This window comes from Hermetia illucens, chromosome 5, assembly GCF_905115235.1.
Source record: "Hermetia illucens chromosome 5, iHerIll2.2.curated.20191125, whole genome shotgun sequence".
NCBI lineage: Eukaryota > Metazoa > Arthropoda > Insecta > Diptera > Stratiomyidae > Hermetia > Hermetia illucens.
In genome coordinates, this window is record NC_051853.1 from 35,072,601 (window position 1) to 35,098,947 (window position 26,347).

The 26,347-nt window shown below is 43.0% G+C and overlaps 1 protein-coding gene across 11 annotated transcripts in view; it reads left to right on the forward strand.

Annotated features, from left to right (window-relative positions):
- Positions 1 to 18,588: 18,588 nt before the first annotated feature.
- Positions 18,589 to 26,347, forward strand: part of LOC119657579 (regulator of G-protein signaling 9) — a 193,896-nt gene continuing 186,137 nt past the window's right edge. For 5 of the 11 annotated variants that reach the window (XM_038064548.1, XM_038064547.1, XM_038064555.1 and 2 more), the window contains exon 1: positions 18,590 to 19,622. The gene's annotated coding sequence lies outside the window, so the exon portion shown is untranslated. Of the gene's footprint in view, positions 19,623 to 26,347 lie in introns of all 11 variants that reach the window. The other 6 variants (XM_038064553.1, XM_038064550.1, XM_038064557.1 and 3 more) reach the window with 4 other exon arrangements.

Consider the following 26,347-nt stretch of genomic DNA (forward strand, 5'->3'; position numbering starts at 1 on the left):
TCTTCTCTGCATTATAACGTTTTTCAATCCAGGCTTTATCAGAGCCCCTTTTCATATGCAGACATCAACATCAACTGAATCGCTGAGAATCCTCCCAAGGTTTTATCGACATATCCACCGAATGACGAAAAAGCCAGCAATGGAACAATATTCTAGCTATTTATAACCATTCTTCCACAACAGAGTTTCTTTTTTCATAATAAAGTATCTTAAAATGATTTCATATAGCCGATATATTTTCATCTGCTTATGAAGACGCCATTTCAATGCATTGCAATTCCATCATCGTTCCAAAACCCCCACCGACTTACTGGCAACAAGAAAAGATTAACATTATCTTCTTTCTTCCGTTTTAAACGTGGAAACCATTACCAGGAGCTTTATTTCTTACATTTTTTCGCAATGTACCTGCTATAAACTTAAGCTGCCCCTTTCATCGCATCTATCAGCAGCACTTCATCACAACCATTTTCCTCTGGTGGAATTTTAACAATAGTCCTGTCGTTCAGTAGGGTGAATCCGCTCGGTATTACCCAGGTGGGAAACTGAGACAAATAAGGAATTCTAGCAAGCAAACTCTGCAGGGAACCTGCATTTGAGCGAAATACAGAACAGATACCCTTGTTTCATATTCTGGTGATGGTCTCTTCAAAATTCGTGGATTTACATATGTAAGGTGGTTCGTTAACCTATGACCAACTCGAGAAAATCCTAAAGTCCTAGTTTCTCGCATCTTAGCTAAACTACGTAGATGTTGTGCATTTCTCTACTTTTCCCGATGGCGTACTATCATCCGCTCTTGAGCGAATTCCCTAAGAAACCATTAGGCCTGATTTGAGTGCTTCTACTGAATACGAAATTCCCATACTTATGTCCTTAAAGTGTGCACTTTTCTGGCTTTTAGAGATGTCTTTCAAGCAAAGCAGTGAAGGCTTTCGAGTGTGAGCTTAAGGTGGAAGATAAATACTTTCAGAAGGGTGCGGATGCATAGTCACATGTGGATGTGTATATTTTATATCCCAATATAAACTACTGTAATTTGGTGGGTAGATACCAAAATCTCCTAGGTATACCCAGCATATAACTCATATTTTATCCATTAGCCTGCGGGGGCGGATGCGAAGGTAGATCATTCGGATTAAAATCAAAATGAAAATTCGCACCTCCATGAGGGCGGCTGGTACATGCATGTGGATATCTTTCGCGTGCACCTAATGAAAAGGAGAGGGAGAAAACATGTCACGCTGAAACTGCCAATTAGTTTGAATATTGTACTATATAAGAGCACTCGTTCGTGCTTTTCAGCACAAAGGACTACTCGTAGAAGTGGAATACCATCCACCTTGATGCTGACTTAATTTATTCACATTTCTAAACTTGAAACTGCGAACGCATATTTCAAATTAGCAGCTTTACGTAGAAGCAATACAAATTCCTGGTCGCATATTGAAAACCTCGTTAGAAATGAAAGGATTCAGTCTGAAATTGACGGAGTACTAGGACTTATGGGAGTTGTAAAAGATAGATGAATCTAAAATCCAAAAGTACATCGAGAATGTAGATATTGCTGGAGTGAAGTTATTGTGTGCTCCTGGCTAGCTGAACTGTATGAGTATGCATTTTATCGGATCTAGAGTCATCGAGCTTGACTGAAAGAACGAACGCTGTCGTTCTAATTATTCGGCAACCGTGATACACTTAGATGAAAGTCTGACTTCTAGAGAAGCAGATTATTCAGGAAAAGATTAGCTATCTCAACAGTTAAATTTATTTATTCATGTTACCCCTATCAAAAGCCCAATTTGGTTTGTGTTATGATTTAGGTTCCCTTTTAGTTTATTTTTAGGCCCCTACTACGCTATTTTGTCAAGCTTCATCAGGACTTACTTCGCACTCTCTTTTGATCGTGCGTGAATATTTATATCATCCGCTCAGGCGACTATCTAGGATAATTTGTACAGTAGTGTAACATTTAAATCAACTGGCAACTTATTCTTCTTATTATGTACTCGAGAGGAATGTTAAATAATGTCGTGGTCAGCCTTGCTTTGATCCGGGGTCTGTGCCGCTGGCATTTCAAATTAGACAATATTTTGTACAGTACCGATCAACCGATACTGTCGTATGCCACCTTGACATTCCGACCACTTCTTCACTATGTTCCTTTATGCACCAAGATTCGTTCCGATGGTTTCCTCCGCACCACTTTGATGGGGCATTTTACCTGAGTTCACTTGACATCAATGCTATTGGCTTCTTGCTGTCGATTTGTCGTTCGAAACAGTTGTTGGTCAAAGGGTAGTGTAGGTCCCAGGGCGAAACGTGGATTAGTATCCATGGTGGAGCACAAAACCTGAGAAATGCCTGCTTAACCAACACCAACAGCTCTACTATCAAACCATCTCCATCTACTATCAAGCATCCGCACCTCCACGTGATGGTTACCTGGAGTTCTTTCCTTATAAAAAAGTGCAGACGGAAAAGGATGAGGTCGAGTCGCCCGTACCTAAAAACGGGACAAATTGTACCAACTGGTTGGGCGTTGGATAGGGCTGCAACCTTACACGGGAAACACAAATAACGAAGCCACAAAAAGAGCCTCGGACAGGATGGAATTTACAACGACGAACCCGGCAACGAAAACGGAACAACGGCTGGTTGCCTGGAAGAGCGACTACACCATATATTATAACGGCCATCCAGTAAACCATGAGCTGGGAGTAGGTTTCCTAGACAGCCAAAAAATGAAACCTGCTGGTATCGGCACTCTGCATGCGAAGTAAATTTAGAAATATAAACCTCATTAACGTTGACGCGCCTACAGAGCAGACTGAAAAGTCGGAGAAGGATACCTTCTACGAGGCAGTTGAGCGGACCCTTGTAGCCTGTCCCAACAGTCAAGTAGAGACGGAGCCCATATTCATGTGATACGTTAGCTCCCACAGTTTACATAACCAACGATAACGGACTGTGGATTATTCAGTTAGCGGTATCACACGAAATGGTTATTGGAAGTGCTTGGTTTATGCGGAAAGCGGTCCACAAACTCTCCAGATGGGACCACTTTCAACCAAATTGACCACGTAGTGACTAAACGCCGACAATTCTCAGCCTTGCTAAATGTCAGAACATATAGGGGAGCCAATATAGACTCGGATCAATACCTCGTTGGCATAATGTTCCGAGCCCGAATTACAGCACCACCCACAATCCCTTCTGATAATCAGGTGAGAGTGAATACTAAAGCAATCTGCAACACAACCCTTCGTAACACGTGTAAGGGGGAAATTGATGCCGCAATAACAATAGCTAACAGATGTGCTGAAGATGAAACATCAACAAATAACCTTCAGAACCACCTGAAGAGCGTTATCATTGATGTGGCCAGAAATAAACTTGACCCTAGCTGCGAGAAAAGTTGGAACGGCTGGTTCGATGATCAGTGTAAGCTAGCAACGGAACGGAAGTGTAGAGGCCTATCGCGAACTCCGTCGAGTGGAGAAGCGACTTCACTGGCGGAGAAAGGAAGCCCGGGAGAACACACCTCGATGATCATCCTGTTGTGAAAAAGAGGGAAATCTGATTTCGGACAGAATGGGCATATTGGAGCGATGGGTTGAGTATTCTGATGAACTGCTCAACCACCAAAATATCGGCTAGTTGGAGGTATCGCCAACTGAAGGCGATGGACAAATGCTGCCACAACCAAGCATAGAAGGCCGGATAACCCCATACGCCCAGAATATCATTGACCCATATCAAAGAGGCTTCACTCCAGGCAAATCCCCAACAACAAATCGCTCTGCGGCGAGCGATAGCAAAATTGTTGGACTATGAACATCAGTTGCATCATCTTTTCACCGACTTTAAGACTACCTATGATAGCATAGCTGGAATAAAACTGTACACGGCCATGAGAGAATTCGGTATCCTGACTAAATTGATAACATTGAATAGGCTGACCCTGACCATGTGCAACAGGATCACTCTCGAGACCATTAACAATAAACAACGGTCTAATACAAGGGGATGCCTTATTATGCGTCCTCTTTAACCTGGCCCTGAAAACGAATCGCACTGGTCAAACGAGAACAATAAAATTCGGAGACTACAACTTTGAAACCGTTGAAAATTGCTCCTATATAGAGTCGAAAATCACAATCGATATTGATAGGGAGAATATTAAATGAAAGGTCTTCCTTTTTTCCTGCCAAGCTCCACACCCTCTCAATAAGGTTTTGTGTGAAACAAAACCTTCTTCTTCTTTTTGTTCAGCCTGTGCCCCGTTCACAAGTGGGGTCGGCTCGGCGTGATCTGGATGCAATATCGAGTCTTTTAAATCACCATCCGGCGTATCAAGTCACCATTGTTTCGGCCTGCCTTTTGGTAGCTTACCATCGACTTTGATGTTCAGACCAATCTTGGCAAGTGGATTCCTCATTTCGGATGTGATCAAACCATGTCACGCCACTAGTCCAACAAAACATCTTCGTCTCCATTACCGCAAGAGGGCGACAGGACGGAGAACATTGTCGTAAATTTTAGATTTGAGACATTCGTTGATACGACGATCACAAAGAACACCAGTTGTGGAATACCACTTCATCCAGGTTGAGTTAATGCGTGAAGCAATTTCATAACGCAGTTCTCCATTGGCTGATAGCGTTGACCCGGTATTTAAGTCGCTCAGTTCTGGGTAGATCGGGATCGGTCGTCAAAAATTCAGTTTTGTTTAGATTCAATCTGAGACCGTGTTACTCGAGATCATTTTTTCTATCAGATGTTAGGAAAACATCATCTGCATAAAGCAGTGTGTAGGGCGCTGGACGTTGGATATCTCGTGTGGCGGTGTCCATAACAAGAACAAAGAGGAGTGGTGAGAGGGCGCTTCCTTGATGAACACCAAAAGAGACACCAAGCGATTTTGATACAGCCGCCATACATCGAACTTTACTTTTCGGATCGTTGCAGAACAATTGAGCCAACCGCACGAGTTCTTCTGGTACGAAGTGTTGTCGTAAAGCATACCAGATGAGTTCGTGTGGCACACGGTGAAACGCTTTCTATAGATCCAGAAATGCAATATAAAGAGGGCGATGCTTCTCCCGATTTTTCTCCATGAGTAAACGCGCAACGTGTATTGCGTCAATCGTTCCGCAGTTTTTGACAAGTCCGGTTTGATTCGCGGTTATTTGAACAATTTCACGAATGCGGTTGTCAAGAATGCGTTCAAAAATGTTTGTAGAAAGTTTCTCACAAAATTGAACGCAAAAGCTTCATATCCGAAGCACCAGCTTCCAGTATTCCGACTTATTTTTTTATTTTTCAGGTTTAGCTCGCGTGTGTTTATTTCGTTAGGTGCATGTAAATCTTCATATGTGAGTATTTTTCAGGATCAGGTTTCGGTGAGGACCCACGCACCAGGAAGGACACGTGAATTTTTATAAAAATGGCAGGTGGGGGATCGAAGCGCTCAAAGGACATCTTGAACAGGTACATTGATGGGCACCAGATCGTCATCGAGAGCGTACTTTTATACTTACTGGCCACATCTGGTTGGCTGCAAAAGGTTGGATGCGGATCGTCAATCATAAGGAATTTCAATCTTTGTTGATCGCTAGAGCTCTTACCTTGTCGTATGTCTTGACGTGTCTTTGATATGACAATCGCATCACTTGTGAGTAATAATCATTTCTTCCGATTCAATCTGGACGTTAAGAGTAGGCTCTTTTAATCTTATTCTAAATTCTGCACAGCTTATGAAGTAAAAGAATCATTCCGCCAATCGTATCACACCCGGTGCAGGTTTACCTCTGTAGAGGAACTAGCTAGTCGGCGCAACATTCAGATTTCCATTTATTCAAAAATCGTGGAAATCTGAGATCTTCCTAGAGAAACGAGGAAAAGGATCATCGTCAAAATTTCCAAGAAGTACACCTGCTTTGAATGCGAGAACTGGAGCAGTAATTACGTGCTCTTGACTATAGCAAGGATATAGCTAAAGTAATCCCGCAAAGTATCAAAAAAGCAGGCTGGCTTTTTCCTATACTACGGATCTCGTTGCTTTGTGGAACAGGGTGTAGAATCTAGATCACGCTTCTTTGGTTTTTCATTGGCTGGATTAATCAGGTTAACATCTCGGAGAAATCTGAACTGGAATCCGACAGGAGTCTCCAATGGTAGATACAATTTCTTATCGTTATCGGTGCCTTTCTCGTGTCGTTTTTGCTGAAGGTTTCTGTTAAAGAGATATATTTTTGATCAGACATTTGGTCTACCCTGACGATATCTATTGATCTGAAAGCAAAAATTTCGGTGGACAAATTAAACATTCAAAAAGAGCAAAAACTTATATCCAGATAGCTTGGTGGTTAGAGCACTAGGCTGTCGTATGGAAGATCACGGTTCAAATCTCACTGGCCGTGGGATTTACATCGCGATTTGACGTCAGATACCAGCCGACTCAGCTGTGAATGAGTACCCAAGTTAAATCAGGGTAATAATCACTGGTGAGCGCAATGCTCAAACACACTTCAGAAGCCTTGATTCAATTGGATTGTCGGGACAACGATTGTTATTATTATAAAAACTTAGGCATTATGCAGTTGAATCCATTGGGCAAGATGACCGGCGAAGCATATGGCGCACAGTAGAAGGGTATATCCAGGGAGGTATTTTAGTTTGACGGAAGTCGTTTTTTGGAAATCGAGAACGATGAGCCTTGTGTACTTACACATATGAATCGTTAAATCAGCATTTTTTGTTTATTTTCAAAATAAAATGAATGCATAACATTTCAAGAATATTGTGTCAATATTTGAAGTCGATCAGTGTAAAATTTACGAACTTATGAGTATTTTAAGTCCACCCAACTACTGGCCTATGCTGACGCAATCGACATCATGGGAAGAACCACCAAAGACGTACAAACGGCCTTCATCCAGATCGAGCAGGCGGCACGAGATCTTGGGCTGTACATCAATGAAGGCAAGACAAAATATATGGTGGCAAAGTTAGCACCGAAGACGAACCAACCAACAACATCAAACCGCACTGGTCAGACGGGAAGAATAAGAATAGGAGAATACAACTTTGAGACCGTTGATAATTTCTCCTATCTAGGGTCGAAAATCACAACCGATAACAACTACGATGATGAAATCCGCGCACGGTTGTTGTCAGCCAACAGAGCCTATTTCAGCTTACAAAAACTGTTCCGCTCGAAACGTCTCACCATAGGGTCAACGCTCTTACTGTACAGGACAACGATCTTACCAGTCCTGATGTATTCCTCGGAGACCTGGGTTCTTAGCAAGAAGAATTGCGAACTCTTGGCCGCGTTCGAGAGAGGAATCCTCCGAAGAATGTTTGGCCCCTTACATGAGGATGGACGATTCCGTAGCCTACATAACGACGAAATCTATGAGCGATATCATGACCGTCCGGCTGTGGATAAAATCCTGCTCAATAGGTTACGGTGGGCGGGTCACTTAATCCGTATGGATGAGGATGATCTCACCGGCAAAGTCTATAATGGCAATATCTATGGTAGAAAAAGAAGATGAGACAGACCCTGCTTAAGATGGAGCGATGGCCTAAGTCAGGACGCCAGAGAGCTTTTAGGGATATCGAATTGGTAGACCTCGGCGCAAAACCGGGATGTCTGGAGTTCCTTATTAAGGCAGGCCTAGACCGGATACCGGTTTTTGCGCCGTTGATGATGGTGATGAGTATTTGAGTATCGTGTACACCGCTTAACAAATATTTCCCGAAGTACCTCCGGAGATTCACTGTCATATGTTCAATTTTAAATTTTTTGCACTAGAAATTTCGGGATATTTTGCTCGGTTGTTTCCTTATTATATGGAAATTGACTAAATAAGTTGTCACTATCTGCTTCTACAAAAAAAAAAAAAATCCGGTTTTTTCATCGAACTAAACACCCTCTCCCCTCTTTTACCCCTCCCAGGATGTGTCAACTTTTGTAAAATTATTTTGGTGGGTACTAGCACTGAGGAAGCAGGCACGTGGTCTCCGAAACAATTGTATGCGGAAGGAAAATAAAAATATTTACAGTATAAGGAAAAACACCTGGTTCTTTTCTTAACTTATAGTATACGTAAATAAATAGCAGGAAAGGATGCATAGTTTGGTGCTGCCTTAATCTTTTTTATTTTCCGCGTTTTTAACCTGAAGTAAAACAGATGGTGGTCAAAGGGTAGTATAGGTCCCAAGGCGAAACGTGGATTGGTACCCATGATGGAGCATAAAACCTGGGAAATGCCTGCTGAACCAACACCAACAGCTCTACTACCAAACCCTATCTCCACCTCCACGTGGTGACCGCTGGGAGCTGTTTCTTAACGAAAAGCTGCAGACGGAGAAGGATGAAGGCGAGTCTCCCGCGCCTAAAAACTGGACAAATTGTACCAACTGGTCCTAGAATCCCCTCTGACAATTAGGTGAGAGTGAACACTGAAGCCATCCACAACACAACTCTCCGCGACACCTATAAGAGGGAAATGGATGCCGCAATAACCACAGTCAACAGAGGACCTGGAGATGAAGCATCAACAAATGATTTTCACAATCACATGAAGAACGTTATCATGGATACGGCCACAAGCATACTTGGCCCCAGCCGCAAAAGGAGTCGGAACGGCTGGTTTGACGATGAATGTAAGCTAGCAACGAAACGGAAGAATGCCGCATACCGAGTAATGTTGCTTTCTCAAAGAACGCGGGCATGCGCAGAGACTTATCACGAACTCCGTCGAGCGGAGAAGCGACTTCACAGACAGAAAAATGAAGCCTGGGAGAACCAACAAGTCTGTGAACTAGAAAAGTACAGGGAGCAACCGCACCAGGCGCGGAAGTTTTACCAACAAGTCAGCAAGATGAAGCCTTATACACCTCGATGCTCATCCTGCCGAGACAAAGAGGGAAATCTGATTTCCGACAGAATGGGCATATTAGAGCGATGGGTTGAGTACTTTGATGAGCTACTGAACAACCAGAACATCGGCGAGTTGGAGGTCCCGCCAACTGAAGACGACGGACAAATACTGCCACCACCAAGTTTAGGAGAAACAGTCCGTGCAATTCATCGGCTAAAAAATCATAAGTCGCCAGGAGCCGATGGAATTACAGCCGAATTGGTTAAATATGGAGGCGACCAGTTACACCAAGTGGTTCATCAACTTGTGCTCAAGGTATGGGACAGCGAATCAATGCCTGACGATTGGCAGCGAGGCATAATCTGTCTCATACATAAAAAGGGAGATATCACACAGTGCAGCAATTATAGAGGTATTACGTTACTGAGTAATATCTATAAGAGGTATTACGTTGCTGAGTACCATCTATAAGATATTCTCCACTATCTTGCTAGGCCGGATAGCCCCATACGCCCAGAACATCATTGGCCCATACCAAAGAGGCTTCACTCCAGGCAAATCAGCAACAGATCAGATTTTCTCTCTGCGGCAAGCGATGGAAAAACTGTTGGAATATGGACAACAGTTGCACCATCTGCTCATGGGCTTTAAAGCCGCCTATGATAGCATAGTCAGGGTAAAACTCTACATGGCCATGAGAGAATTCGGTATCTCGACGAAATTAATAAGACTGACTAGGCTGACCCTGACCAATGCGCGAGGTCAGATAAAAGCAGCAGGATCACTCTCAAGACCATTCGACATCAACAACGGTCTACGACAAAGGGATGCGCTATCATGCGTCCTCTTTAACCTGGCCCTCGAGAAAGTGATCCGTGATGCTGATGTAAATGCAAGAGCCACCCAACTGCGCGGCGCGAGATCTTGGGCTGCACATCAATGAAGGCAAGACAAAATATATGGTGGCAACGTCAGCGCCGAAGACGAACCAACGAACAACATCAAACCGCACTGGTCAAACACGAAGGATAGGAGAATACAACTTTGAGACCGTTGACAATTTCTCCCATCTAGGGTCGAAAATCACAACAGATAACATAGGCTCAATAGGTTACGGTGGGCGGGTCACTTAGTCGGTATGGATGAGGATAATCCCACCCGCAAAGTCTATAAGGGCCATATCTATGGTAGAAAAAGTAGACGAGGCAGACCCTGCCTAAGATGGAGCGATGGCGTAGGTCAGGACGCCAGACAGCTTTTAGGGATATCGAATTGGTGGACCTCGGCGCAAAACCGGGATGTCTGGAGTTCCTTATTAAGGCAGGCCTAGACCGGATACCGGTTGTTGTGCCGTTGATGATGATGAAAACAGATACAGATCTGAGAAAAAGTCTGACTTTTGGTGAAAGGCTATGTTACGTTCTCAAGTTAAAACCTAAATTTGCAAAACCCCAATAAGCCAATGTTATACAAGTTATTCTTTTGAACCATGTTTCCCTTCTGAATACTAATTTCAAATCAAATTTTCATCATGTTTATTATCACCATCGTGCTTGCTTGTTGTACTTGTTAACTTGAAGGTATAATGTCCTTGCCATTTCACTTTAGCAATACATATTTCAACCAAACAACGTCTCCTTACTGGACCGTGAAGCCATCACAATAAAAGTTCTTGGTAAATGTCGGAACCAAATCACTCGTCGAACAATAATTTCTCTTTCCTAGGAATATGTTCGAGCAGATTATATTCTTCTACGAAATTCAATAGATCACTCCATCCTTCAGAACCACTTTCTCAATTTCCAATAAAATTTTCAAAAAGCTCACGTTATTGCCTCGTGGCGCTCAAGAGGAGCAGAAGGATAATGAGCGTGAAATGGCCAGTTAAACCCCAGGAGAAATGATAAAATAGTAGTAACAGTTTAGTTTATGGTGAAAAGGAATATTTGTTGAAAGGGTGGCAAAAACTTCCGGAAAACTAATTAAAAACTTACGTAAGTCTCCGTTAATGTGCTCACTTCATCCAGGGTTTTTCTTAACTCATTTTATTCCTTTGCTGATAAACAAACGGGGAAAGTTCTCTGGGAATACGTACAAAATGTAGAGGATCATTGCAACAGCGCGAGTAGAATATTATTTTTGCATTTTCAAACTTTTTCCTTAGTAATTTTTTCCATAAAGTACTTTTCAGAAAAATACGGTGTCTCTTGATAAACGTTGGTGATTAAACTAGAGAAAGTTTGTGATTGCTTTTTTGCTCAGAAAGGTCGCATTCAGATTTTCATTTCCTCAGTTGACCATTTGACTTTTTCATGTCATGTTTTAAATGATTACAAATAACATTTCGTGCATAGGTTTGACATCTTCGGTATCGCAGAGACATTTTCACTTGAATCAATCATGGGTTGGGTGACAAACTAGCACTGGTAGGTACTAGCACTAAGGAAGGAGGCACGTGGTCTCCGAAACAAATGTATGCGGAAGGAAAATAAAAATATTTACAGTATAAGGAAAACACCTAGTTCTTTTCTTAACTTATATATTAACTGCAGAAAAAAAATATGGACATTAATTTCAACTTACCTATACTACCTACCGAAGGACATGCAGTGATTCATGAATTTTGTTCAAACGTTTCGACCAAGGCAATGACAACTGCTTGATATCTCACCGAACCTTTTTCAGTTCGATACACCATGGCATTTCTTTCATTTGGGTCAATGTACAGAGCATTAAAGACGTCGATGAAAAAGTTGTTTTTGCTAAGAGTAGCTTTGAAATCGATGTGACTTCACCCATTAGCACCACCAGATACCCCGTTACTGTTGTTTCTGTCTAAAATCTGGAAATACATCTTCCCATACACTTAGTGAAATTTTGTTCAAACATTAGATACAAGTTGGAAACGGTATGAGTAACATGTAATTAAAATGGTATTGCATCTATCTGTATTGTTATCGGGAGGGGTAGGAGGGTAAGTGGGTGGCCTCCTTTGTAGCCTCCCTTCCACATTGGGGCGATAATTACTCAAACAGCTTATTTATGATTGATGAACTAGCCCTTTTTCGAGGTGCTGTAACTTTAAGAAAAATGGAAAGGAGAAATATTTTTTTCCTTCCATATATCCTCTTTGCACTCTTACTGCCCGGGGATATGGTTGGCAAACTCAACTTTACAATGATAATATCAAATACCCCCCATTAGACGGAGGGAATTTGAGAAAGAGGACATCCTTTATCACTGCAGAAATAGGGCTCAAAATTAAACCTATCGTTTAAAGTGATGATGGCTGCCGCTGTCCTTTAACGAGGTTAAAAAAAGAAAACCTTTCTCCTCATTCCGTCCTCCTCGTGGGTTAACCTTGAAAATTCAACTTGGTGATGCTGATGTAAAAGGAACCCCACTTTGAATGACCATAACTTTGTAATGGCGATGGGCGCATCAAGTTCCTTTTCCTCCTTTCCACCCCCTCCGGGGATGAGGTTGAAATTCTACCTTTATGAAAATTATATTTCAGCGGTCGGCTGAAAAATATTGCCGAACGAAGCACAATATGCCCGTACACAACACATCGCGTTGCGCAAACGTCTCCGTCGCGCAAAAGATTTCAAACATGTTTGAAATCCGTCAAACATTTGCGCAACGCGTCAAACGTGTCCATACATTAGCAAATTATTGCGCAACAGCCTGCGTTGCGGAATTTGTTTGATAGTGTGTGGGCTCTATAAAGCTCTATTCATACGGTCTAGCAGCGATCCATCAGCTAGCGTGTCCTACACTGTACATGTCAGACACAAAAGAATTGTTCCATATATTTACAATGAGAGTATTCATACAACCTAGAAGCAGACGTTCCGCATCCAGCACAGATACTTCCCTGTACTTTCCGAGTTCACAGACCTGTTGATTCTCCCGGGCTTGGTTTTTACGTCGTTTTTCCGCTCGACGGAGTTCTTGGAATGTCTCTGCGCGTGCCCGCGTTCCGTTCTTTGATAATGCAACAATACTCGGTATGCGGCATTCTTCCGTTCCGTTGCTAGCTTACATTCATCGTTAAATCAGCCGTTCCGACTTTTCGTGCTACAGAGGGCTGCGTTGTGAATGGCTTCGGTATTCATTCTCACCTGATTTTCAGAGGGAATTGCAGGTGGTGTCGTAATTCGACCTCGGAACACTATGTCAACGCGATTGTGGTCCGAGTTTATATTGTCCCCCCCCTCATTCTTTCTTACATTCTTACATCTATCAAGGCTGAGAGGTGGAGGCGTTCGATCAGGACGTGGTCAATTTGGTTGAAAATGATCCCGTCTGGAGAGGCACACGTTTGTTTGTGGACCGCTTTCCGCCCGCAGTCCGTTATCATCGGTATCCCTATGTAAGCTATGGGAGCCGACGCATCACCTGAATATGGGCTCCGTCACTGCTTGACTGTTGAAAACTTTAAGTATGATTTTGATATCATAGTTGGGACAGACTTCGAGGGTCCGCTCAACTGCCTCGTAGAAGGTATCCTTCTCCGACCATGCAGTCTCCTCTGTAGGGGCGTGAACGTTTAAGAGGCTTGTATTTCTAAGTTTGCCTCGCAAACGCAGAGTGCATAGCCTTTTGCTTATATTTTCAAAGCAACAGCAGGTTCCATTTTTTGGCTGACTAAGAAACCTACTCCGAGCACATGGTTTACTGGATGGCCACTATAATATATGGTGTAGTGGCTCTTCTCCAGGTAATTTGTCCCTGTCCAGTGCATTTCTTGCAACGCTGTTACATCAGCCTTATATTGGGACAGGGTATTGGCTAGCTGTGTCCAGATAGCTGGGTGGTTAGAGTACAAGGCTGTAGTACGTAAGGTCGCGGTTCAAATCTCACTAGTGGCAGTGGGATTTGTATGATGATTTGACGTCGGATACCTGTCGAATCAGCTGTGAATGAGTACCTAAGTCAAATCAGGGTAATAATCTCGGTCGAGTGCAATGCTGAACACATTGCCTCCTACAGGGTACTGTAATCATGTAGTGCACCGTTGCACTTCACTTCAAGGCCCTGATCAAATATGGATTGTTGCGCCAACGATTATTATTATCAGCTAACTGCCGCGCAGCATTCGGTCTATACAGGGAGCGTACATTCTACGAGAAAATGCGCAAATCGCTATTCCGTTGTCGTTGCCGGGTTCGTCGTTTTAAAACCCATATTGTCCGAGGCTTCTTCCGTGGCTTCGTAACTTTCGTTTTCCATGTAGGGTTGTCAGCCCTACCCAACCCCCAACCTGGAGAACCAGTTGGTGCATTCTGTCCCGTTTTTTTGGCGCGGGAGACTTGCCTTCAATCTTCTTCGTCTGTAATTTTTCATGAAGAACTCCCAGCGATCAGAACGTGGAGGTGGGGATAGGGTTTTGTAGTAGAGCTGTTGATGTTGGTTCAGCAGACGTTTCCCAGGTTTTATGCTCCATCGTGGGTACCAATCCACATTTCGCCCTGACACTTGTGGTCCACCATATTCTCGTGTGACACTGTGCCCCGGCGTCGATTTTCGCGAATCTGGGGTAGTTAAGAACAACATGCTCAATACCCTTCGAAATCATCTTGCATGTCGGGCAATATGGGGACTCGTTACGTCCAAAGCAATAAAGGTATGTATGTATTTAGGAATTCAGTTAGATCGTAGTTCACTTCACCGTGACTTTTTTTGATCCATTTTGAAACATCTGCAATAATCCTGTGGATCCAGCGTCCTTTAGGTGAATCGTCCCATTTTTTGCCACTCTAAAATAGTTGCATTTCGTGCTAATTGCTGACGATAGCTACACGATTCGCCGATTGCATATGACGGGTCATAGAGGGTCGACCCTTGATAACCAAGATGTCGACGAGGACCATGCGTTTTAACACAAGTGCTGCTTCGTCTTATGTTCGACGGTTGTAATGCAGTCAATCGGTATGGGGCTGCCACTTTTCTCCTATTTGCTTCTAGCTTCAATTACGATGACCAAACAGGATCTACATAAAGCAAGATGGAACTGACAACTCTTGAGATAAGGAGCCGACTTTGAATAGGGCCACTTGCGCTTGGTAACATTCTTGCCAACAATATAGCAACCCTGGAAGCTTGCTATATTCTGGCTTGAATTTGAACATTTGGCCAGTTATGACTCCTTCGTATTTAAGCGCTGATTGCAAACGTGTGTTGAGTTTTATTCTCTGCGATCGTCAGACCAGGGCCATTTAAAAAATTGGCCTCGTTTGTGAGGACCTTCATCTCCTCAATATCTTGAGCTACGATTGTTATTCCGATGTGGTCTGCGAAGCCAATGATTGTTACTACTTTGGATAGTTGCAACTTCAAAATTCCGTCATACATTATTATCCACAGGAGAAGACTGATGACCGATCCTTGTGGAACCCCACAGGTTGTTCTATGCGTCTTACGTGCATCGTCAAAACCGTAGCATAACAGCCTCCTTTGAACAAATTCTATGACTATAGACATCAGGTATTTTGGGGCGCCTAATTTGGCGAAAATCGTAATTATTTTGCTCCATTTTGAAGTATTGAAAGCATTCTTCACATCGAGAGTGACTACCCCGCAAGATTTGTTCCTTTTCATTGTTTCCTCCGTACACCGATCGCATTGACAGTACAGCTTGCCTTTCGGAAGGAAAACTGCCTATCTGAGAGACTACCACCCCTTTCTGTGATTGGTACAAGCCTATTCGACTTTCGAAAAGTTTGCCGATGCCGTTTAATAGACGAAAGATTACCCAACGGTTTATTTGACTTCCGGATTTGCATATGCTTCTGTTTCCTCTAATTTTGCGGAAAAATCGTCGTAAATGTTTCGGCGAATCCCCTTGGAACTGTTTTGACGGCCACTATCAGAGGATAATGTCTGTCCGTCTGCCACACGTGATTTAGTTCGAAATGGCTGGAGCTATTGTCACGAAATTTGGTGAGAATATGTAGTCTGTGAGCCATTACATGTGCAATGAGTTGCATCATTTTGCGTTGGGTTTAAGGGGCGGGGGGCTACCCATATATGCAAAAGGGGGAGCAACATTTAAAGAATATGATCATGTGAGGTATCAAATGAAAGGACTCAATTAGTATTTTTCGAAAATGATCTTATTTCACACGGGTCTATTGCACTCGAAGTTGTTTATGACGTCATTATCAAATATGTGAACTCACCTGAACTGCGGAGTTGGAATTTGGAGACATATCCAGGTAAACGGGAGAACGTACATAGAAAGTTTCTCACGCAAGATGAACACAAAACCTTCATACCTGAAGCGTACAGTTTCTGGTATTTCAACTTGTTTCTTTCCTTTTTGGGAGGGGGGTAGAGGCGCAGGGCTACAATTTAGATGTTAATTTTGGCTTTCATTGAATACTTCTATAGTGGATGAAGTTGAAAGGATTCCACACTTCCTGCCTTTCCTATATGATCATGAAGCTGAGATTCATGCAAGTTACTGGAATATTTTTCTCTGTTTCTCCGTCTCGTTACTTGTTAAGCCCACTCCCATGTTGTAATTTTTTTCTAAGAACATGACCATTAAGGTCGCCGGCAATGATTATGTAATCGTCAGCAGGCACGGGACAAGTCTTTTCATCGAGAAGTTGCCAGAAGGCATCTTTCTCGGCATCAGGTCGGCCTGTCTGTGGTGCATACGCGGTGAAGAAGTGAATAGTGCGATCAGCTGATATAATGGTGAGCTTCATCAGCCGATCATCAAATCGTTCGACTTCTTTAATGGCATCACGGAAACCCTCTGAGATGGCAATGCCAACACCATATTGAGTGTGTGGGTTACCAAAATAGAGAAGTTTGTAGCCATTTTTACCGCGTTCGCGTTCAATGTCGCAGCTTTTGGAACCAGACCATCGGGTTTCTTGCAGAGCGCAGATGTCAATGCACCTTTTCCGAAGGGCTCTTGCGAGTTCCTCGGTCTTTCCAGTTAGGGTACCAACATTTAGCGTGCAGACACGTATTTGTTTTATTCGTTGTGTGCGGACTAACTTGCTTACGTCCTGACGCCGTCCATGCGTCAAGAACCCTTGCCCATTTCTCGACAGGACCGGGACCCGTCCTGCCGCGTCGACTGAGGTGGACGCCCTAGCATTTCTCCGAGGCCTCTGACTTAATCCGATCATCATGTTTGTAACGACATTCTATGCATTTTCTTGGTCGACCTGTCGCGGGGCCTGTCACCAAGAGAGATCAGGTAGGATTTAGCATAGTAGAATAACTCCAACTATACTCTATTTATCTCTTTCCCTGATCTCAGCATTTTATTTTTGTTTTACTGAGGATAGTACAGAGTACGTTGCCTCAAACCCTCCTCCTTTACCTGGGCTTGGGACCAGCATACTATGTTAATAGCATGGCGGAGTTTCATTAGCTCTGAGACTACATCATCGGAAAAGTGAAACAACTGTTTCCCCAGAGCAGAAGTAAAAGTAACTCCTGAAAGACTAATTGTCCTCTACCCTCAGAGAAATGTAACTGTTTTTTTTATCCTGTCGGTTATCATCTGAATAGTAGTGGTTTCGAGATGAATGTGCTCTACTTCGCAAGCATGACCCTTTCGTGAATTGATATAAACCCTTTGACAGTTGATAACTTCGGGCCACTTCCCTATTCTCATGCCAGAGATGAGACATGCTTTACCCTAGACGAAACTGATGCTTCACTTTTACGAAAAATATAGACATGTTAGTAGCCATTCGATCAAGTCAAGGATCCTACTCCAGAAACCAGAAAGATGCTGATCCAGATTTTCCTCAATCCAAAAATACAAACAACAAGTAATATTGTATTTTGCTGATGTCACCGAAGTGTGCTTCCTTTAATCGATTATGGAAAAGGAAAGGAAAGGATGAAAAAAGGAAGATTTCAACAAAGAAGACTAAATACTGGAGATTCTGTATATGGTCTGAGCGAATGATGCTTGAAGATTCCTCTATAGGAAGCTTGGTGGAAGCGAAAACGCGCAACGTTCTTGGCGATTGATCCATGTTTGCTCTCCTAGGAAGTGAGGAGCATGCCCAAGAAGCCAATTTTTCGGATTCATCCGTTTCCTATATAGTATTCTCGATCGCAGGTGTCTCCTGTTGTAAGTAATTCATTCATAAACCTAAAAGTGATAAAGGATAAACTCATCTCAAATTTTCCATGTGCTCTCGATACTATCGCAAGTGCTGTTAAAACAGATACGTTTTTCCATTTTCTCAACCCCTGTGTAGGTGATCCTTATATAACATTCAAGTATCCACTTCCATCATTTCTAGTCCCGACTGTGTCTTCCTCTCTCTTTTGGCTGGAGTGTTCTTAATCATCATCTCGCAGCAAGTGAAGGCAATTTTTCCATGTGGTTCTTCCACAGCACAAGAGTGGAACACAAGCACATTGCTGGGCATGTGGGTGCCGCGGTGCCGTAGCCATAGTTATAGCTGAAAATCTCCTCTGATCTCTGGGACAATATGGAAACGCATTATTCTGGCCAAGAGTCTATCAATGTGTAGCACAATCCAAACAATCGCTGCCCCATCGCGCACACTCGCTCCAGATGGGGTACAAAAACCATATGGGCACGAGTGTGCGCCCTTGCCACCCGGCTGTGGAGCTCCGTACTTTCACGTAGTTATACTTCCTTCTTCGGCAGCCCACTCACTCTCCGCCATGGATTCGGTGCTTCCAACTGCTCCAACAATAATAATTGTGGACAAGCGCCTTTTCGACTTGAGCAAATTTTCCAGACAAGACCCAGTTCAGAGGAGTCTGCTGGCGAATTTACTTCGGGGTCCCCGGTTCGCGTGAGACCCAATTTTTCGTTTTGGACAAGAAAATTTTCTTTTTTAAGAAAATTTCCTTTGTGGCAGTTTCTTTTCAAGGTGGAAATTCTGTGTGTTCAGCTTCCAAGTCCTTGGAGCAAAAGGTCTGAAAAGTTAAAGTTTAGCTGAATTTTTAAGGATCGAGTTTTCCTATGAATTTGGGCTCCGGGTAACATTTGCAAGGACACGGTCGTGAGGCTTGTACAAGTGTTCATTTGTAAATGCGTATCTTGTTGTTGTTTTCCCGGAAAAGGTTCCTTAATTCCGGAGCGAAGTCTGTCTCGATGGTTGCATTCTTCTTAGTGTGACTGGCATATTAGAGGCTTGCAGGAATCTTCCTTTCAACCAGTCAAATTATTCTACGTCAAAACTGTTGAAAAGTCTTTTTTTTCCGTTTTGCAACGATGCTTCCCCAAAGTTGTTGTTTTTGGGGAGCGGCTGGCAAATAGAACGGACGAGTCGGGAGAAAGTTTGTGTGTGTGTTGCTTACATGGTGGTATCAATGTGACCATTTCGCAAGAAAGTGAGTCAGCAGGAACCTCTGCTCGTCGTCGCAGTTGAACGTTTTTTCGGATAATTCTAATTGAATTTTGAATTTAGAAGATTACATCGGAAATTTTTGTGTAATTTTTAATTTTATCAAGCTTTAATCTGTTGGCAGTATCACGGGTAAACGGAAAGTTCTGAGAGTGTTCGTGTTGGAAAGAGTTTCCAGTGGCCGCGGCTCAGTGTGGATCCGGTCGTTTGGTTCGCCAAGTGGTGATTTAGACGAAAAGTGCCTCGCGTACTGACCGCCAAGACGTGACCCATTTAAAAGGCAGTTCATCTCAAAGCTAGTCACGGTGGATGGTGTGAAAATAAAAGGCCTCGGATATAAAAGCCACTGGATTGACTGGTAAGTGCCCTAACTCTGGCATATGTTTTTTAGATCTATGAACGGGAACAGTAGCCGCTTTTCTATTCAATTTAAACCCGCTGTTTGCATCTGAATCAGCTTAAAACGACCGACGAGAGGAGGTATCCTTGATAACAGGAAAACAAGGACTTCCACGCTTTCAAGGATGATGCACATGGCTAGCTGCAATCAGTAGAAATCAAGTTGGTTTTTCAGGTGTTGTCCTGCAAAGCTCTACCTTGTTAAAGCAGCAAGTTATCCATCTTTCCAACTCAAAAACAGAATAAGGGAAACGGCACCATCATCCGCTTTTTATCCGCCCTGGATCAGCTCGGGGTGAGGAAGATCCGAGGAACTCATAATCGATTTTTCTCCTCATTCGTGTTTGAGAGAAGTTCCCAACATTTTTCTCTCATTTCTATTGTCCTTTCTCTCAGCCCCGTAACCCCACAAGTGGGTGGCGACGAGAGGAGAAGTTGTTTTCGCCCAACGATGAGATCTATTCAGTAGCAACGATGCATATTTTCACTGAATATGTTGCCGTTTCTGCCACACACACGCTATGTACTCTGTCTCCACCCTTGCATGGATCTCCTTGTAGCCCACTTGACTTTGCCTAATGACATCTTGTCAGTATTTACATTTTGTGATGTTCATTTTTTAGTTGCATGATGCTCTCTTCCTGTGGGCTTTCCTGCACTTGCTGCGTCGCTTGTGACAGGCCCGCTAGTATTCATAAGCATGGGCCGTGATGTGACAGCATTCATCAGGCTCGCTCTGATAGGCCTTTTAAAGGATATCCTGTTGTGATTTTCTAATTTGTTAAAATTCCATGACCTGAATTGCTCAGCCATCCTATTTCCTTTGCGATAGAACCAAATGCAATAAAATGGAATTTCAATGCTCGGCTTTTCCTGCCTCCGTTGATGTGTGCGTCCCAGGATAGGTTTTTGGTCAGTGCTCAACCAGGCCAAGGGTTGACAACGTGCTGCTTCACAGAGTGAAGTGGTTGCCGTTCTTTATTTGCACAAATGGATACAGCCCACTTAGAAACATTCATTTGGCATTCTCACTTCTGTCAAGTTGGAAAATAAAACTTGTTCATGTGCTTAATTTTTTAACGGTCCCGATTTTCTCCAAGTTCGTTAATTATTGATGGCTTCAACTCAGCTTCCAATCCAGAGTGTTCAGACATGGGAGGCGAAAAGTTTGAAGGCGTGTTTTTCTATCTTCATGTTTTTTTCTCACCATCCACTTTGGAGTTTTCCACACAAACGCGTAGATATGGAATCACGTATTATTCCGAACTCTACAGTTTCGAAGTTTTCCAAGTGATAAAACTTTTCCTCTGGTGGTGCTTCCAAGGATGATTTCATTTCATTTGATTTTGCCAAAAGAATTTTCCTTTCCGGACAACTTCACTGCCACTTGAATGTAATGTGATTATTTTGCTGATTGGGTGGTTGTTATTGGTGCCTCCATATTAAAGGCAGACGCAGATGTATCGGAATGTGGAGGAGTCGGGATTTAAGTAAATGATGTATAAAATCCGCAATAATGTTGATTACTGGAAGCAATTATCTAGATATTGGGAGTGAGTTGATTCACTGAATAAATTAGAAAGTTTGATATATGGAGGGAAACGTTGGGTTCACCGCTGGAATGAGTTAATGGTTATTTGGAAGTTGTTGGATGAAGAAGAGTGAAGAGTATACACATCGCTGTTGAATATCTTGATGATAAATAAAGGTGCGTACCTTCTATACCCTGTCGAGGAAATGAAAATAAATTAAGTGCGTATGGCGGAATCTACACATGCTCTTATGAACCTAGCGAGGTTGGGTTACAAAGCCAGCGAGTACACATTTTCACATATCTCAGAGCATAAAAGGTAAAAATCCGGAAGGAGTAACTCACAGATAAATAAGAGGAAACTGTAAGAAGAATTGAGCGTTTTATCTAGAAATCCTGAACATATCAAATCTTAAAACCAACTAAATTGCTGATCTTTTCAGTAGGGAGGTGAAATAGATTTACTTAAAGGGTCCTTGACCCATGCTTTGAGACAAACCTGTTTCTAAGATAAAAATCTAAAACAATTTGACCCATTACATTGGAGTACGCCTATTCAATTTAATAGCACACAACTTGTAATTCAGGGAACTCCGAATACTCTACTGTCTCTCTTATCCATCGCCATTTTTTTCGTAGTAAAAATGCCTTAAGTGCAAGGTAGCACCTGGTTTCATATGTTCTCTCCTTCCAGTACGGCTTTCGCGATAGCGAACCCACCATATTAGAAGAAGAAAATGCGGCAAGCATCGTCATCTACCCGCTTTCAGTAACTAAATTCGGCCGACCATAATTTCCTAATATTTTGCAGGTAAGATCAACAATACTCCTATCCACTGAATGGTTGTCTTAGCGAGAATCTCACCCTCATCATCATCAACGGCGCAACAACCAGTATCCGGTCTAGGCCTGCATTAATAAGGAACTCCGGCCATCCCGATTTTGTGCCGGCGTCCACCAGTTTGACATCCCTAAAAGCGGTCTGGCGCCCCCGCCCACGCCATCGCTCCATCTGAGGCAAGGTCTTCTGCGTCTTCTTTTCATACCACAGATATTGCCCTTGCACACTTTCCGAACCGGATCATGCTCATCCATCCGGATTAAGTGACCTGCCAAGCGCAACCAGACCGTTATGGTATCGCTCATAGATTTCGTGGTTATATAGGCTATGCAATTGTCCAACTTCTTGTACGGGCCGAAAAGAACTGCCAAGAACATAGTCTTGTACAGTAAGAGCTTTGACCCTATGGCTGCCAACAACCGTGCCCCGATTTTATCATCATAGCTGTTATCGGTTGTAGTTTTCGACTCTAGATAGGAGAAATTATCAACTGCCTTAAAGTTGTAGTCTCCTATCTTTATTCTTCTTATTTGGCCAGGGTCATTTTATCTTGTACTCTCTTTTGTTTTGGGTGTTGTAGTTTGTACATCTCGGGTTATTCTTCCCATTATGTCAATATCGCCAGTATAGGCCATTAGTTGGATGGACCTAAAGAGAATGGTTCCTCTCGCATTTACCTGAGCATCAAGATTCACTTTCTCCGGGGCCAGCTTAAAAAGGATGCACAATGAGGCATCTCTTTGCCTTAGACCGTTGTTGATATCGAATGGTCTCGAGAATGATTAGTTTGCTTTTTTCTGGCTGTTCGGGGTCTGCCTCGTCAATCTTGTCAATTTCGCCGGATGGCCTTATACAGTTTTATCCTGGTTATGCTATCATAGGCGGCCTTGAAATCGACGAAAACTGAAAGATAGCGCAACATTCCAATAGTTTTTTCATCGCTTTCCGCAAAGAGGAAATCTGATTTATTGCTGATTTGCCTCGAGTGGGGTTATCATGCATGATAAGATATCTATAATTGTAGCACTGTGTGATATCCCCCTTTTTATATGTGGGACAGGTAATGTCTTGTTACCAATCGTCCCACTCCTTGAGCACCAGCCCACCGCCTGGTGGAGTCGGTCGCCTCCATATTTGTAATTTCATCGGCTCCTGGCGACTTATGATTCTTAAGCTAATGGATCGCACGGACTATCTCTTTTATTGTTGGCGGTGACAGCATTTGTCTGCCGTCTTCAGTTGGTGGGACCTCAAACTCGCCAATATTCTAATTGTTGAGCAGTTCATAAAAATAACTACTCAACCCAGTGCTCCAATATGCCCGTACGGTCGGCAATCAGATTTTGTTTCGGCTGAACGAACATCGAGGTGTATGTAGTTTTCGAGTTCACATACTTATTGGTTCTCCAAAGCTTCCTTTTCTGTTTGTAAAGTCGCTCCTCGGCAAGAAGCAGTACGTCTTTCGGCGTTCTTTCAGAGTGCAGCATTATCTGGTAAGCAACATTCTTTCATTCCGTTGCCAGCTTACATTCATCTTCTAACCACCCGTAAGAGACTTTTTTTTGGGACTATGTTTGTGGCCGTATCAATGATAACGTTCTTCAGATGATTGTAAAGATGATTTGTCTATGCTTCAACTCCAGCACCTTTGTTAACTGCGGTTATTGCACCGATCATTTATCTCTTATAGATGTTACGGAGGGCTGCGTTGTGGATGGCTTGAGTGTCCACTCTCACTTGCTTGTCAGACGGGATATTAGCCAGTGTTGTTATTCGGGAATGGAATAGCATATCAAGGAGCCTATATTAGCATCCCTATATATCCTGACATTCATGAAGACTGAGAAGTGACGGCGTTCAATCAGTATGTGGTCGATTTGGTTGAAAGTGGTCCGTTATCATTGATGTTTTTATGTAAGCTATGGGAGCCAAAGTATCGCCTGAATATGGACTCGGCCCCTACTTGACTGTTAAAATCTCCAAGTAAAATTTTGGTATCATACCTGGGACGGGCTTCGACTCTGCAACCTCCTTTGCAGGAGCGTGAACGTTAATAAGGTTGATATTTTTAAATTCACCTCGCAACCGTAGAATGCATAGTTGAATAGTCTTTCGCTTATATTTTCAAATCCGATAACAGTAGGAACATACTCCGGGCACATGCTTTATTGGATTGATAGTATAATGTATGGTGTTGTGGCTCTTCTCCAAGAAACCTGTTCTTATGCAGCGCATCTCTTGCATCGTTGTCAAATTAGCTTATATTTTGACAGGATATTGGCTAACTGTTGGGTAATATTCGGTATGTACAGGGAGTTCATGTTCCTTAAGAAAATGTGCAAAACCGTACTCCGTTTTCGTTACCGGGCTCGTCGTTCTAATATCCACCCAGTCTAGAGCTGCTTTCGTGGTTTCGTAACAAGTTGTTTTCCATGTATAATTATCGGTCCTACTCCACCCCCAACATGGAGGACCAGTTGGTACAATCTGTCCCATTTTTAGGTACCGAAGGCTCGCCTGTATCCTTCGCCGTCTGCAACTTTCCTCGGCTGCAGCCTTGTTTGCAGTGACCCGAATCTGTGCAGAAAAGCTCCACTTCAACCACTATACCGAAATATTTCACCACCAGATGGGACTCGATTATGATTTCATCATCATCAATTCATATGGAAAGGATTGTAGACAACCTCTCTTTCGGTTGGTGTTCTCCGTGTTGGACCATTCATCTGTATACTCGTCGTATCACCATTCCCATTTAAGACTGGACTTGTTCAACTGAATGTACCGCGACTAGTGCCACAAAATCATCATCGTATCCGATCAAATGCTCTCCATTATATGAGAAGTTCCAGGTAGATCCTTGAGTCGCGCCTGATGTAATTTTCATTTTTGGCTATCCGTTCAGGGCGCCATGAAATATGGTGCAATTCTTAATATCCACAATAGGTACCCTGGAATGTGAAAAACAATTTTGAACATTGGATTGAAAGGCCTTCGGTATATTCTATTTTATGAGGAACACCATGGCCTATGCCTTAATAAAAGCTTCAGTAACTACTGGTGATAGGTAAATCGTGAAGACTCTGCAGTACGATAACTTCGACTTAGATAGAGTGAACAGAAAAAAGTGTTTGGGTAATCGGCGAGTTTCTACCAGTATTGCGTGTTATAGTCAATGGTTTTGTGACAGAGTTCCTCACTCGTGGCTTTTGCAGATCTGACGGTTACTCTGCGTTGGTAGCCCGTCTGTTGTACAATTCGCAAATTGGCAAGTCTTGTGGTCCGTCAGTGCACAGGCGACTTTTTTTTTTACTTTTGGACCCTGATAATTAGCAAACTTCTGTAATAAGCATCCCCTTTGAGTCAAGTTATTCAGAGGTAAACTTGTTTTTGGTGTCCAGGTCTTGTGGCTCATTTACTCCTTTCCAGATAGTTTCTGGAATTTATCATCTAACCGTTCTACTTGGTAAATATTCTTCTGATGCCAGGACATTGAGAGAACCCGTGTATTCTTTTAGCACCCTCCTGCTGCTGCTAGCACCAAAGGCTTTATAACAAATGACAAATCGGGAATAGTGCCTTTGTAGCCACTACGTCAGAATATCGAAAACCTACCTATATATAGATACAAACGGTTTCGCCCAGGGCAGAGGCAACTCGTCAGACGCTGCCTCACTTCTGCCCTGGGAGCAGCGCGACCGTAAGTGGCAACAGAGGGAAAACGCTCCTTTATATATTCAGAAAAACCCCTCTGACGAGTTGCCTCTGCCCTGGAAGAAACCGTTTGTCCCTATATTTTTTAAATGCTTGGGTGCCATGCCCCAAACGAGGGATCCGTGGACCAAAAAAACGTGACAGTAAGTTGCTCTCCATTTCGTCCGGTCCAACAGTAGTTACTCTCAGAGAGATATTCGATGGCGCAAAATGTCGCGTGCTTCATTCCTTGAGCCAATGATGACCTTATGCAGAAGAAAAAGGTGGCGTTGGCCACCACATCGTAGTAATAAATGCAGTCGGGTGACCGAGATTATGATTCAGATAAAACTGAAAACACCCATACCCACGGAGCAGCTAGGTGACGTTACGGTGCTTTCGATTGAACCAATATCGAATGTCTTTGATGAAATGTGCGTCCCATCTACCACGCGATTAACTTTACCATGACTGTTATCTTGCGCTAAGAGTGCGGGTTCTCTTTTTACAAGTGACAGTTTTCTTATTTCTGAGGGAACCTTATCATTGGTCAGGACGACCCCTTCAGTTTTCTCCAGAGCTAAGCAAAGTCCATGCTCAGTCATCCATATGCTGAGTT